Source organism: Rhagoletis zephyria, unplaced genomic scaffold, assembly GCF_001687245.7.
Source record: "Rhagoletis zephyria isolate East Lansing unplaced genomic scaffold, Rhagoletis_zephyria_1.1 Rzeph_scaffold_03131, whole genome shotgun sequence".
Classification (NCBI taxonomy): Eukaryota; Metazoa; Arthropoda; class Insecta; order Diptera; family Tephritidae; genus Rhagoletis; species Rhagoletis zephyria.
The window spans coordinates 46,759-61,094 of record NW_016160215.1 but is presented as its reverse complement, the minus strand read 5'-3'; the positions used below and the strand labels follow the sequence as shown (position 1 = coordinate 61,094).

Sequence of the window (14,336 nt, the reverse complement as noted above, 5' to 3'; positions counted from 1 at the left end):
CATTTTCATAAAACTTTTGTATTCAAGCAGCTTTTTAAATCTATGTATGTACTTAAATTTTTATGAAAGTATTATTTCTCGTCTCTAATTTTCTATAAAACTATTTGCAGTCATTAACCAACAAACAAGTTGTCAAAAACAATAACTTAAGCAATGCTGCTATACGAAATAAAATTATTAGTGGCAAATCAAAATTTTGAAAAGTGCCGATTTTCACATTCGTTAGTTGGACATGGTAGCGCCGAGATGTACGAGCATTTTTTTTCTTACAGCTGCATACTGATTTAAGAAATTTTTTATAGAACCAAATTTATTTTCCATTTATTGTGCGAAATTGTATATGAATTTTTAGTTTTTCTTGAGAGCCTTTATATATAACTTGATTTCAAGAGAAACGAATTTTCATTGGGCACGTTCAGAAGGCGCAACAGCTCAGTAACTGGTGCGATTGCACCTTCTGAATGCGTTGTTGCGTACTTCTGATCAACTGAATAGTTGCGTGTTAGATGATCGTAATATTTTTCTGATCATTTGAGATAACATGTTGGTGTATACCTTTGAGAGTTGAATTTGACAGCTAATGTATGAAGTCGTTCAGAACGATCAGTGATTTTTTTTAGCAAAGGTTGCGTTCAACTGCTGCGCCTTCTGAACCTACCCATTGATAGCTTTTTTTTTTTTTGATAACACTGTGCGACAGCTCAAATCGGTATTGAGTAAAACCAAATGCAAGAGATAGTTTTTGAATTCCATTGAGTTTTTTTTTAATAAATACTAAAGTCAGAGGTGTATATATGGCGAAAGAAAAACTTTATCCGATTTTTTTAAATCGAAACTACATTTTTATATATATACGTATGTACATGCATACATAAATATATTTAACATGAAATTGAAATTTTCACAACAATTTGCGCTATCTTCAAACCCATGGTTTCAATTGTACGCATATCGTCAGGGTTTCCCCACAACTTGGTTTTGCTGCAGTGAAGCGACAGAGCAAGTGACAAGAAAAAATATATGCGGACACTTAAGTATTTGCGCGGCGATCGGATGTCTTGTTAGGCCGTTGAAATGGAATTGCGCAGGAGTTTAATGTATATGTACTTACATAAATAGTACGTGATTCGCATCAAAGATTTGGAGTAATATATGTACATATGCACATTTGCCTACGTGCCACTTTACATACTAGAATAATAAAATAACTCTTCATCCTTTGTTAGTAGCGGAAGTTAGATTATTCTTCTGCGAAAATGTTTCTGCTTTATTTTCCTATGTGCTCCTTATATTACGTTCAAATTGTTAAACATGTTAAATGGGCTTGAACCAGTTAAATGAACAAAATGTGTTTATAAACAAGTTACATCGCATGCAATTGTTGTTGGAAAATTTAACCACTTAAATCATTTAACTCGTTTGAAAACCAGTTCAGCGCAGAGTTGTATGAGAAAGCTTTCTGCTTCAGCCAATCAGAAACATTGTGGAAGGTCATTGTACACAATAGTTCTGATCCAGTACTCCATGGACTTACAGGATTTTACACGAACTTGCAGGAAGTTGCAGGAAAAATGTTCCCGTACTCCAAAATCCTGTAAATGAGAGCGACTTTTGGAAAGTTGTATAGAGAATGAAGTGGCGAGATTTTACCCGAACTTTTTCTTCTGGTAAAATCATGAAAAGTGTCAAGCAATCACTGGTTGACGTTTTTACAGGAAAAATGGATTTTTTGTTCCCGTACTTTTTCTTGTTACTCACTATTTACTCTCACTTCAGAGAGTAATTTTGCTGTTTGACAGTTTTACAGGATTTTTCACTAAAAGTAAATCATGAAAAGTGGCAAGCAATCACTGGTTGACGTTTTTACAGGAAAAATCATGATACAAAAAAGAAGGTAGTTTCATTACTACTATTTTTTGATTATAAAGCAGATTTTTGTCATTTCTCCAGATGTAAACATTAAGCATAGCTTTGCTACATTGAAATTTTTTGAGAGGGGAGATTTTATTTTAAATATTTGGGATTTAATAAAAGAGTAAAATTTGCATAAAAAATTACAAGTTGATGTGTTCGATAATCAAATTTGAACGTTTTTCTCGAGCGTTTAAAAGATCCTTTGAATAATATCGATGTGCAGAGATGAGGAAATAAAATAAAATCCAGTTTATTTACATTTATTTATTAAACAACTTTTTTCATTTTATTTTAAACAAAGTAAATATATTTGCATAGCAAAACTCTTATTTTTTTTAATAGTCCGAAAAAGATGTATTGTAAGCTATTTCGTCATTAAAGCATAGTCCGAATGGTCTCATTTCCCTCACAATTAAAGGAGCCAAAATTCAGAATTCTCCCGAAGTCAAGTATCTATAAGTAATTCTGTATACAAAACTATCGTGGAAATCCAACGTGGAATACAAAACTTCTAAAGAATTGGCAGCATTTTGGCAATGTAAACAGATATGGTGGAGCAGATTCTCAATCAAGAGCGTGGGAAGTCTGCTTGCAAAACTTCAAAGAACTACTTTGTTACTTCATACGTAGGGAAGCCTTAAAGGCCACCTGCGGACTAGAAAGAAACGGATGCCGGTATAACACTGAGTGGGGCGAGGTGGTGGGGAATGAGTTTACATGTCTGCGGTGACAGACAAGCTGCACTTAAGGCATTGGGCTGCCCTCTAACTACTTACTTCCAAAGACAAATTTCCTTTTAATTTTGTAAATAATTAATATGGCGTCCGAAAAGTGACAATGAAAATACCTTCTTTTTTGTATCATGGGAAAAATGGATTTTTTGTTCCCGTACTTTTTGTCGTTACTCACTTTTTACTCTCACTTCAGAGAGTAATTTTGCTGTTTGACAGTTTTACAGGATTTTTCACGAAAAGTATTGGTACTCCAGTACTCCATGAACTTACAGGTTTTTCCACGAACTTGCAGGAAGTTACAGGAAAAATGATCCAGTACTCCAAAATCCTGTAAATGAGAGCGATTTTTAGAGAGTTCTGTAGAGAATGAAGTTGCAACTTGCAAGATTTTACCCGAGAGAGTAATTTTGCTGTTTGACATTTTTACAGGATTTTGCACGAAAAGTATTGGATCAGAGCTAATGATGAGAAGCAGCCAAAAGTTTTCATTTGACACGCCACCGTTCAAAAAATTAATATTTTCAAAAATATTAAAAACTAAAAAAAATATCAAGATTGTATGCACATCTGCCCGCCAAAACAGTGGCCAAGACGGTAATTATTTCCCATCAGAGATAAATATGTACACTGCCGAAACAAATTTTTCACAATATATGCAAAAATTTTTTTTCTAAAATTTTTCCTCCAATTTTATATAAAAATATGGTTCACTCAACAACAAAAAACATAAAAATGTTATTCCTAAACTTTGTGCAAAACTCGCGAAAATTCAGCAAATTTTCATAAAAATTTTCAACTTTTTAATCAGATTTTTTAGATTTTTTTTGCCAAAAATCAACGGTAACTCCTAGCTACGAGTACTTAAAACTTGCACTTTATTATAATAAAATTGATTGGGCTACAAACCTGCATACTCAAACAAATTCTAAAAAATCTGATTACAACGTTGAAAATTTTGATGAAAATTTGCTGATTTTTCTCGAGTTTTGCATAAAGTTTAGGAATTATATTTTTATGGTTTTTGCTGTAGAATTTTCAAGAAAATCCGCACCTAAACAAACACATCGAAAAAGGTATAAGAACATGCGAAAAAAACTCAGAGGAGGTATAATTAAAGCCATGCTACGGTAAAATCTGGGAATTTGACCACAAAAAAAAACATCGGCAAAAATAGAAAAATACATAATGAACACAAACAACAACTGCAAAAATCCTCAATACAATAAACAATACCCAAGACAAAAAAACTGTCCGCTCGTAAAGGGGTAAGGCGTTGCTAATATTGCGTACAGTCTGCTGCAGCGTGAATAAACCAGCGGTGAAGTACAAAGCAGTCGTCAAGTGAGTAATGAGTAGAATACACTCGTAAAAGATATACCCAGATGTATAAAAATATATGCTTTTATAAAAGGAGTAGAGCGTCGCAATTCATGTACATATGTATGTACATTAGGGATGGTCCAAAAATGCATGTCAAAAAGTAAAGTCGGAATTTTTATGCTCTCACCCCCTAGGATAGTTCTATAACGAAAAAAACTATACCGTTATTTTTTTTGAATCAAAAAAATATTTAGAGGTCGCTCAAAGCGCCCAAAGTATTCCATGTATTTTATATGGAGAAAAAACCACTTTTCGTAGAAATGGTATAGAATAGTTAAAAATCCTTAGTTTTCTACCAGAAAACTCTGTTTATCTGCAGGAGACTTCCAGTAATAATAGCCAATTGTTTATTTAGCCATTTTTGCATCGCATAGGTCCGCCAAAAACCCACAAAAACCCCGAAAAATGCAATGGGGCGCCCAATAAAACATCGTTAGTATTAAAAAAAATGGCTAATTAAACAATTGGGTATTATTAATGAAAGTCTCCTGAAGAGAACTAGAGTTTTCCAAACGAATAATATTAATTTTCAAGAATTCTATACCATTTCTACGAAAAATTTAATTTTTCTCATATAAAAATACATGGAAAACTTCGAACGCTTTGAGCGACCTCTATATATTTTTTGATATCAAAAGAAAAAATAAGGGTATACTTTTTTCGATATAGAACAATCCTAGGGGTGAGAGCATGACAATTACAGCTTTACTGTTTTTTTTGGATCACCCTAATGTACATACATATATGTATGAATGCAGGTGCTTGTATAAGAACTCGCTAAATCTACCCCTTTACAATAAGCTAATATTAATTCCTTTGCTTACGTGTCTGTGTGTGTGTGTGGGGGAATACTTTTTGTCAAAAGTGTGAAAACTGAGTTCAGCAGCACCATAAAGACTCATTCACCCACTCACCCACTCGATCTATTGTTTGTTAAACAACAATGGCAATTGTGAAGCAAACTATAAAGAAAAATCTTTTGGTGTTTAAGTATGACGAACTTTCGCCTCATCTTCAGCGTGTATTCTTCATTTTACTTTGGCTATTGTTAATCAACCAACCAAGCGATTCGCCGATGAACGGGTGGTGTGACCTTGAGAACCATATGCTACCAGTAAACTCTTATTAACACTTTGCTCAACATTGCTTTGCCGCCCGCGAACTGAATGCCTATTTATTATTAGCATTGCATAGTTAAAGGTGCGAAAGGGCATTCGCCAACAAAGGGCCGCAAAAATGTCTTGTCATTTTGCCGGATTTACAAAGCTTTATAGATAAACAGAGCCGCCGTTTGTATCGTGTATACTTATGAATGTTGGTTTGTGTGGTTGCGGGAGCGGGGCGTAAGTGGTTTGCCAGGACGCGCGGAAATTAAAACGTTTATGGCGCAGCAAATTTCGTCGACCAACTGCCTGCCAAGCGTTTCCGGTCCATGCTGTTACCTCTCGCTTACCAACAATTCGCTTTATCATCATTCTTTTCGTCCCCTCCTTCGCCGTTGTTATTACCTTTGCTTAGTACCTATTTTCTATTTAACCTTTTCAATTTTCTCCTTCCTGTCCTTTGCTGTTCCCTCTTTTGTCCCTTGACTGCTAGCGCGTGATTATTTCTTCGCTATCAGCATGTGAGTTATCTTAGTGCCATTGATGCTGGAAAATTGTTTCGTTTGCCGCTGCGTTTGCGGTAACCGTCTCCGCATCCTTGGCTCGTTTACTAAAGCCTTGCTGTTTATTTATTTTACACGGCCCACACACGGTTTCTGGTGCTTTTTCTCTTTGGCAAACAAAAGCACGAATCATTTCACAAGCATTTTGTCTGCTGGCATTTTAACTGATTTACTTTTAATGGCGGTGTGATAAACAGTTATTTGCATACCTTGAGCCTTTTTACTTTACACTGAAATCGTCCCAACTTACATACATACGTATTTCTCGTAGCCGAGGGAGCATTCTCGAACATTTGTTCATTTATAATGCTTAGATAGAAGAGACGCCATCTCATTGCCGGCGGTGGCTGTGTAAAATCATCTTTGATCAGAACTGATCAAAATTCAACTCGGATGTGACGTCAAATTTTATACCCAAATTAGGTGTTATTATTTTTGAAAGTCACTTCCAAACCATTTATAAATATAAATTCCATTGAATTATTTGCTTTGATTTCGATGGTTTGACTGCACCCATTTATGGTCTTTCTGCGGAAACAACAATTACGTCTTATCTAAGTAGGGCTGAGTTCCAAATTGCATCACAGCAAGGCATTAGCCTCTTTTATTTCTAAACTATACTTAGTTACAATTCGGCATTTGAATGTGGTTGCGCATATTGGACATCTCCATCAGTTGTGGTTTAGAAATAAAAGGCTGATACTTTCCAATGATGCAATTTGGAACTCAGCCTATTTGTGAAAAAAATTACGATGCGATTTCGAAAGCAGCCTATATCTGAATTACCTAGTATATAAATTCAGGAAGTGTTTGCGTTATTGGATTTGAAAAGCACTGAATTACAACTATTCTCCTTTTTAATGTTTATAGTACTTTCAACAGTGTTTGTCAAAAATTAAATTACGTTGGTGTTACCAAGTCGAGAAAGAATAACCGCAAACGAAATAAACTGAATGCGGCTAGGTTTTGCAAAGGAATCACACTTGCTAGAATATATCCATCTTTATTTAAATAACATCTTATGGTCTGATTAGGGCAACTTTACGTAACTTACAGGCTCTCACTTAAAAATTCTCTTAAATGAATGTTGCTTATAAATGAAAACAGCCGCAACTTAACTTAACTTAATGCCATGTCGAAATATGTTTCAGTTTAATTTTCTAAGTTGTAAAAGCTCAGTTATACTTATAGCATACTTTGTACTACTTTGCACCGCTATGCAATTTTTACGTAGAAATAAAAAACCAACATTCTTCTACATATGTATGTATGTAATGCTATGCGTTAGGTAACCGCTTACACGCAAAGCTCATTTAACAGAATCCTTTTGTGACGGCCTGCATGCAACGCCAAGTATGCATAACTGAGCTATAAGTTCCGCTAAGTTAAGTTAAGTTGTCATAACCAGGCTTTTAGTTTCATTCCTTAAATAAGCTACTGGCAATTCTCACCCTCTAGGATTGTTCTATATCGAAAAAAGTATACCCCTATTTTTTATTTTGAAATCAAAAAATATTTAGAGGTCGCTTACAGAGCTCACAGTTTTCCATGTATTTTTATATGAGAAAAATTAAATTTTTCGTAGAAATGGTATAGAATTCTTGAAAATTAATATTTTTCGATCGAAAAACTTAAGCTTTAAAACTTTAAGCTCTCTATACATTTTGTATATAGGTGAGCGGAGTAAAAGCTCTCCCTGCCCAACGCTGGTATAGATCAATCCTAGGGGGTGAGAACATAAAAATTCCGCCTTTACTTTTTCACAAGCATTTTTGGACCACCATAATGTGCGTACATATATTTAAACCTAAATACCTACTAAAAAAAAAAGAATGTGTAACATCCCATAGGTCACATAAAACGAAGAGTGCACTTCACTCTTATCGCCATGCATTGTTAATGCAAAAATTATTGTTTTCTTTCTTTTCCGAGCAGCTGCAAAGTATCTTTATTTTATCAAACAAAACAACTGCTCGGGACAAACATGCACATTAGGCCGTAACACCTTAATAGCAAACAAAAAAGTTCGCCGTGCATCCCGGACCCTAAAGTATTTTTGCAAGACTATGTACTCTTGGAAATTTTAATTATTTTTGACGAGCTTTCATTTACTGACATTAGGGTGGCACGTTAGATTTTTGACGAGCTTTCATTTACTGACATTAGGGCGGCACGATAGGCCGATAAGAACTGAGATCTGATGGGTAAGTCCTAGAACGGGCTACTTGAGATCAATGAACTTTGGTCAATGAATAATTGTCACCTCGAGTACAGTAGGTTCGATAAATCAAATTTTAAGATCTGCCTTTAAATGCCGAAGACAAAACGTGTAAATGTAAAAAAGCGACCCTAAACTAAAACAAAACAAAATTTATTTTTTTTTTAGCTTAAGGTATGTACAATGACATACCGACGGTTAACTGTAAAGTTCTCGCACTTTATACGTACATATTTACATACATATGCATGTACATACATTTGTGGTCAGCTGATTAAGTTAAGTGACATTCTGATCAGTTTCTTGTATTTTTCTTTTGTTTATTTAATGTATACATTTTTTTTATAATAGTCTAGCACGTTACATGGCCTGCAACCATAAAATCCACAATTAAAATTTCGTACAAAAATTTAAAACATTTTTTATATATATTTTTTAGTGAAAGATTGAGATGTGGATTTTTATGGTGCTAGTTATGTAATGTGCTAGACTTTTATAAAAAACTAATATAACATTAATTAAAAAAAAAGCCAAAACTGGTCAAAATGTCCTCAACTTAATCAGCTGACTACCAGGGTACAAATGTACGTGCTCTGGGTATGTATGCGTAAAAATATCTGCCTCCAAAATATTGTTTACTCATTTACGCTTATCATGCCGACTGTTAAGTGTTCACCATCACCAAGCACCGTTAGCGTCAAATTACTGCTTATCAGCATTGCCTGAGTGGTATTTTACTGCTAAAACGTCATCGATAAATAAATGGCAATTGCTTCCCCTTGACAATTAACTTGAACATATCCTGGCACAGATCTTATCTCGGTCATCATCGTCAGCATCATAGCTTCCAATCAGCGCGCTCTACCACAGTTGTCGCGATGCCAACGCTACTCTGAGGATGCTCTCAACACATTCAATTTATTTATTTTCATTTATGTATACAGCATTTTTTGTTTTTATGCCCTGTTATTTTTTGTGTGTGTTTTTTGCCATTTCGTGGCGTAAATGATCTGATATTTGACGACTTCGTGGCTGCTCCTCTTTCGCACCAAATTTTGTGCAGAGCTTTGAAAAATTCCAAAATTTTTTATATAAATTTCGAGCTTTTTAACCAGGATTTTTAGAAATTTTTGAGGTATGCAGTCAACTAGCTTATAAAATTCTAGTAAAATTTGCACGTCATATTTGGAGCGGCTATAAAATCGCAATGATTTTTAAATATTTTTTTTTTTGCTGACGGCTTTTGCGGTGTTTTTCATATAAATAGCGAATCTAGTAAACTGCGTTACCTTTTATATTTTTTTCGCAAACAGGTCTTGCGCATATTCTTCCACTAAGAAATTCATGTTTATATGGAAAAAATGTGCAAAACGCCGTCAAAAAAAAAAAAAATATATAAAAATCAATGCGATTTTTTAGCCGCTCATAATTTGCACTTGTTTTACTATAATTTTATAAGCTTGTTAACTGCATACCCAAAAAAATTCTGGTTAAAGAGCTCGAAATTTAGATAGAAATTTTTAGAATTTTTCTAAGCTATGCACTAAATTTGACCAACGCAATTTTTTAGGAACTTTAAACTTGCACTTTATTCTACTAAAATTTAAAGAGTTATAAAACTGCATACTCAAAAAAAAAATCAGACTAAAAATTGAAAATTGTATGTTTTAATGTTCCAGATTCCATACGAAAAAGTAATTTCAGTTTTTCCAAAATTCTCAAGTTTTCAATTACACATACGTATATGTATTATCATAATTGTTATCAGTATCGTTATCGTCATCGATGTACACTCCCATTCACTTGAATAGGAACAATACTTTTCCGCTTTTTTTCTGGGTTATTTTTCTTTTATTTATTTTCCATTATTTTTCACCTAAAATACAGTTCATTCCCTAACAGTGAATGAAGGCAAAAGTTTCAAACTATGTAGAAAACTAAAAAAAAAACAAAATTATCAAAATTTAAAAAAATTGGTGTCGGAATTTTTTTGAGTATGCAGTTTTGTAGCCCATTCAATGCTCGCATTTTTTGATATAGAAAAAATGGCGGAAGAGTTCAGTAAAAAATTGCCAAAAAAAGCAAAGGTAATTTATAGGTACTTCAAACTTGCACTTTATTATGTACACTAAGAAAAAAGTTGGAAATTATGATGAAAATTTTTTGATTTTCTACATAGTTTGAAGCTTACGTTTATACATTATAGTGCAAAACTTGGGACGTGGAGGTTTCTGTCAAATATTTGAAAGGTTTTTATTAAATATATTTATACGGTTTTTGTTAAAATAATGAAAATTAAAAATCGCCAAGAAGAAAGCATAAAAGCATTGTCCCTATTCAAATGCATCGGAGTGTATGTATGTAGGTATTGTAATAGCCAGTTTTTTCGCTGCCATCGTCGATGCCTTCATCCTTACCTACAAATCACATCACAAATAAGCAAAGGTCGGATAGAATTCATATTTTAAAAAGTAATAAATTTCTTACTAATCCATTACCCGGAGAATTCAATTACGCGAAGCCAATAGGATAGCAGTTCTGTAAGAAAATTTAATATCAACAACGAGCGCAAAACCTAAAAATGTTTGCACTAAAAATGTGTAAAAAAGTAAATGCAACAGCGTAAACGAAAGAAATATGTGCAAACAGCAGGAATTTAATAATGCCAAGTGGAAACAACCAAACAATTAATTTAACGCATTTTAATTTCACAATACGAAAAGAAATCTTTCACTCTGTGGCACTGCGGGCGAGCAGCAGCTAAAAAAGGGGTAATAGAAGAAAGTGGTAAAACTAAGAAAATAAAACCAACTCAACTTGAATGAGAAACGAGAGCAAAACAACCAAGTTACGTTTACGTTTAGTTGGCGAAGAGAATGAAATGAAACAAAAACTATGTACTTGAATAAGTTTTTGAAATGTTTATAAACAAAAACCATTGCTTAAGATAGCGAAAATGTGTGCGAGAGTGGCTCGAGCGGAAAACAGAGAAAATGAAAAGTATTGTTATTATGTGTAAGTTAAGATTAATATGTACTTGTGTGTCAGTGTTTGTGTAGTTGTTGTGCATTCATTCTCGCTTGTTCAGAATGTGTATGCAGCTGAGTGGATGCGTGGGTGGTATGCATGTATGTATGTATGTATGTATGTATGCGTGTTTTGCTGAGTGTGCTCTGTGATTATCCTCTTCATTGTAACTTCTAGCACACTATGTGTACATATATCTTGTGTTGAACTTTTTGTGTGCTTGTGTGTGTATTTCTTTGTCTAAGCCTCTGACCGAAGCGAAACTGCTCAAGTATGAGATGCGCTAAAAACGTTATTGCGGAAAAGTGCGGAATCGTGGGCTGAGAAAACTTTTCTAAAGTAATTTGCAACAGGGAAACATGCCTAATGATGAAGCGTCAATGGTGATGGCAAGGGATGTACATACATACATACAAACATGTCCAACTGATTACCGACACTTGCTGTCATGAGGTCGCTTGCATGAATTGGAAAGTCAGCGCTTCCTTACCGCTGACATTTTCAAACAGCGATCAATGAGTTTTGGAAAATTTTGTCAGGCCTACTCGTCGCGTATATACAGAGGTATATAAAATGGTGGGAAAATAAATAGGAACGCGACATTTTAACAAATTTAGCTTATTTTTCTTTTAATTATTTAATATTTATTATTTTTGCTATAAAAGTCTAAGAAAAACCACATAAATTGATATTTCAAACTTTGTGCAAAAATTATGAAAATTCTGCAAACTCGCATTGAAATTTTAAATTTTTTTATTTATTTTGAGTATGCAGTTTTATAGCCCATTAAATTGGTACAATAGAGTGCAAGTTTGGTGTTGCTAAAAAATCGTGTTGATTTTTGATAAATACTTTTTTTTTACTGTAATACGCATTCCATTCAAAAAAAAATTGTCGAATATACATTGTGTGGAAGAAAATAGATAAAAAAATAATAATAAATCATAATAATTAAATAAACATAAGTGGCAGACAATATCAATTTTAAATGGGGGCCCTACTAATATGACCGATATTGTATGTTTGTATGTATGTATGTAACATTATGTTTGCACTTGCATAGATATTTATTTTTATACATGCACCATGCTTTTGGAAAACTTTGCTCTATTCTTGTTGCTGCAGTCAAGCGAAACTTGCGCGTGCAAAAACAATGGCTCGAAAGTGGGCTGGCGCTTGGCGGTAAACAGCAAACTACTATAACAAATGTGCAAACAAACTAATCAAGAAACAAATTTACGCGCACATACAGACACTTGCATGCGTATATAGTTACAGTGGCGGTCAAAAATGGATGAATGGTGTTTCGTTTTTAATATTTACCAAATTATTTCTAAAAAATTCTAAAAATTCTGGTTAAAAAGCTCGAAGTTTAGATGAAAATACTGCATAAAGTTTGAAAGTGTGATTTATACAGTTTTTGTTAAAGCACAAACCATATTTCTATAAAAAAAAATCAAAAAAATTTTAGCTTGAAAAACATTGTAAATATTAAAAGGCGAAACACCATTCATCCATTTTTGACTGCCACTGTAAATATGTATTTAGCACACTGGTTTGCTTTACGGTTTAGTTGCGGCACCACCCAAACTTGTGCCAGTTTGTTATTGTCTCTTAATGCAAGTTTTTAACACCACTGGCCACAGTAGCAACAACAACTAAGGATGCAGTGACAACAGTAGTGACCTAGGTACTTGTGCAATTGGCACTATATTGTGAACACAAGTAGCAGCAATAATTTTTAAGACAAATATAATAATTTAGTGAAAGCAAACGTAGTGGAATACGCTAGAAAAAAGAAATATGAATGCCCTTATGCAATTAAGATATTAAATTACTAGTTTTTAATAGCAACCCTACACAAAAATATTTCAGTATGAAATTGTTGCTCAGCAAAAAATAAATAAATAAAAAATTCAAAAATCAACAAGAATTTTGAGCAATAAAACTGCACCCCGAAATCTTTGCAAAAAGTTCGAAATTTTTAAGAAAGTTTGTTGTATTTTTCTACATTTTGTACAAAGCTTGAGACTTTTGTTAAAGTGTGAACACATTAAAAACAGATATTTTTAGTATAAGTGGAGGTAAGTTATGCGTGACCGCCAGTGCTTTTAGTATATAAAGTTCGTACTTTGAATACGCTACTTAAAATAAGTATGGCACGAAAATTTTTAATTAAATATTCAAAAATTTTTATTTTTTTGGAATCTAGCATTCATTTGTTTAATGAGCAAATTACATTGTGGAACCTAAACGCTAAATTTTCAAAATTTGGAGTAAAAAAATTTGGCCACTACACTCAGATTTTTGGACCATGAAAAACCTTTTTTCTATAGAACACGAATTGATCTAGTAAACCTGATATATGCGCACTCTAGGTTTTTTTTTGTGTTCCTTAGTGTTATACACCAATCGAAAGTATAAATCCTATAGAATTTGAATACTAGTAAATTTCACATATCATCTGTTTAATAAATAAATCTTTCATCAAAATAAAGAAAATTTTATTGCGAACCCGAGGATATAAGGTTGTCTGCGAAGAATCTGGCCGGAATTCTGGTTGGCGATCTTTTAAATCAAACCTTTGAAAAGTTATACTCTCGTTTCTGGTAGATTTCTTGTCGGCCTGTATTATCTTAGATTAAATCTGCTTTGATCACACTACCAAGAAGCTCATCCTCTCGCCGTAAATCTAAAAAACAAAAAACAACAACAGCTCGCTCACAAGTGCTAGTAGTACACATTTAGTAACACTGCTTTAGCGTCGCTACAAGGAAATGTTTCTCATACGCCCGAGTGGCTGTAACAGCACTAAACGAGTGTCATGGTAATTTGTGCAACTGTCGCTTAAATACATACAAATAACGGTAGCGCTAGAAGCAGCATGAAAAATAATACAAAAAANTGGGAGTAAAGGACCATGGAATAAAAAGCCGAAAACAACGGGTAGATACAGGCGATGAAAAATATTTATAACACTTGAGTAGCACTTAAAATTCGCTTAAATTCATATTATATGTAAATGGAAAGAACGAAAAAGGAAGAAAGGGAATTGCTTGAATATACAATATTTATTTGTTACTTATTTGTAGTCGAATAGGGTAGTAAAATATGAAGCGACGTCATGCTAGTGAACCGAAAGTAAATAATTTTGATTGCAATTGGCGAAAGTGGGCGATGATAATCTGTGCCCCTAGCAGCTAGAATGTTTTGCCTGCTGCTCATTACTCCACTGCTAGCTGTTAGTATTTATTTAGTGGAGAGCGAGAAAGCTTTTCGAGAAGCAAGCCACCAGTGCACTAAAAAGAACGAAAAGTTGCTGGACTTAAAACTCAAAGCATTCAAAATGCAAATGTTTTGGTAGCGCGCTCAACCGCACTTTGGAGCTACTATGTAC

At 33.7% G+C, this 14,336-nt stretch overlaps 1 long non-coding RNA gene across 1 annotated transcript in view; it reads left to right on the top strand.

Annotated features, from left to right (window-relative positions):
- The window catches only part of LOC108368456 (uncharacterized), a 20,063-nt gene extending 6,472 nt beyond the window's left edge, over positions 1-13,591 (top strand). Inside the window, exons 2-4 of the long non-coding RNA XR_001848372.1 lie at positions 3,679-3,939; positions 13,468-13,470; positions 13,580-13,591. This is a non-coding gene — a long non-coding RNA (uncharacterized LOC108368456). The remainder of the gene's footprint in view (positions 1-3,678; positions 3,940-13,467; positions 13,471-13,579) is intronic.
- The last annotated feature ends 745 nt before the right edge of the window (positions 13,592-14,336 follow it).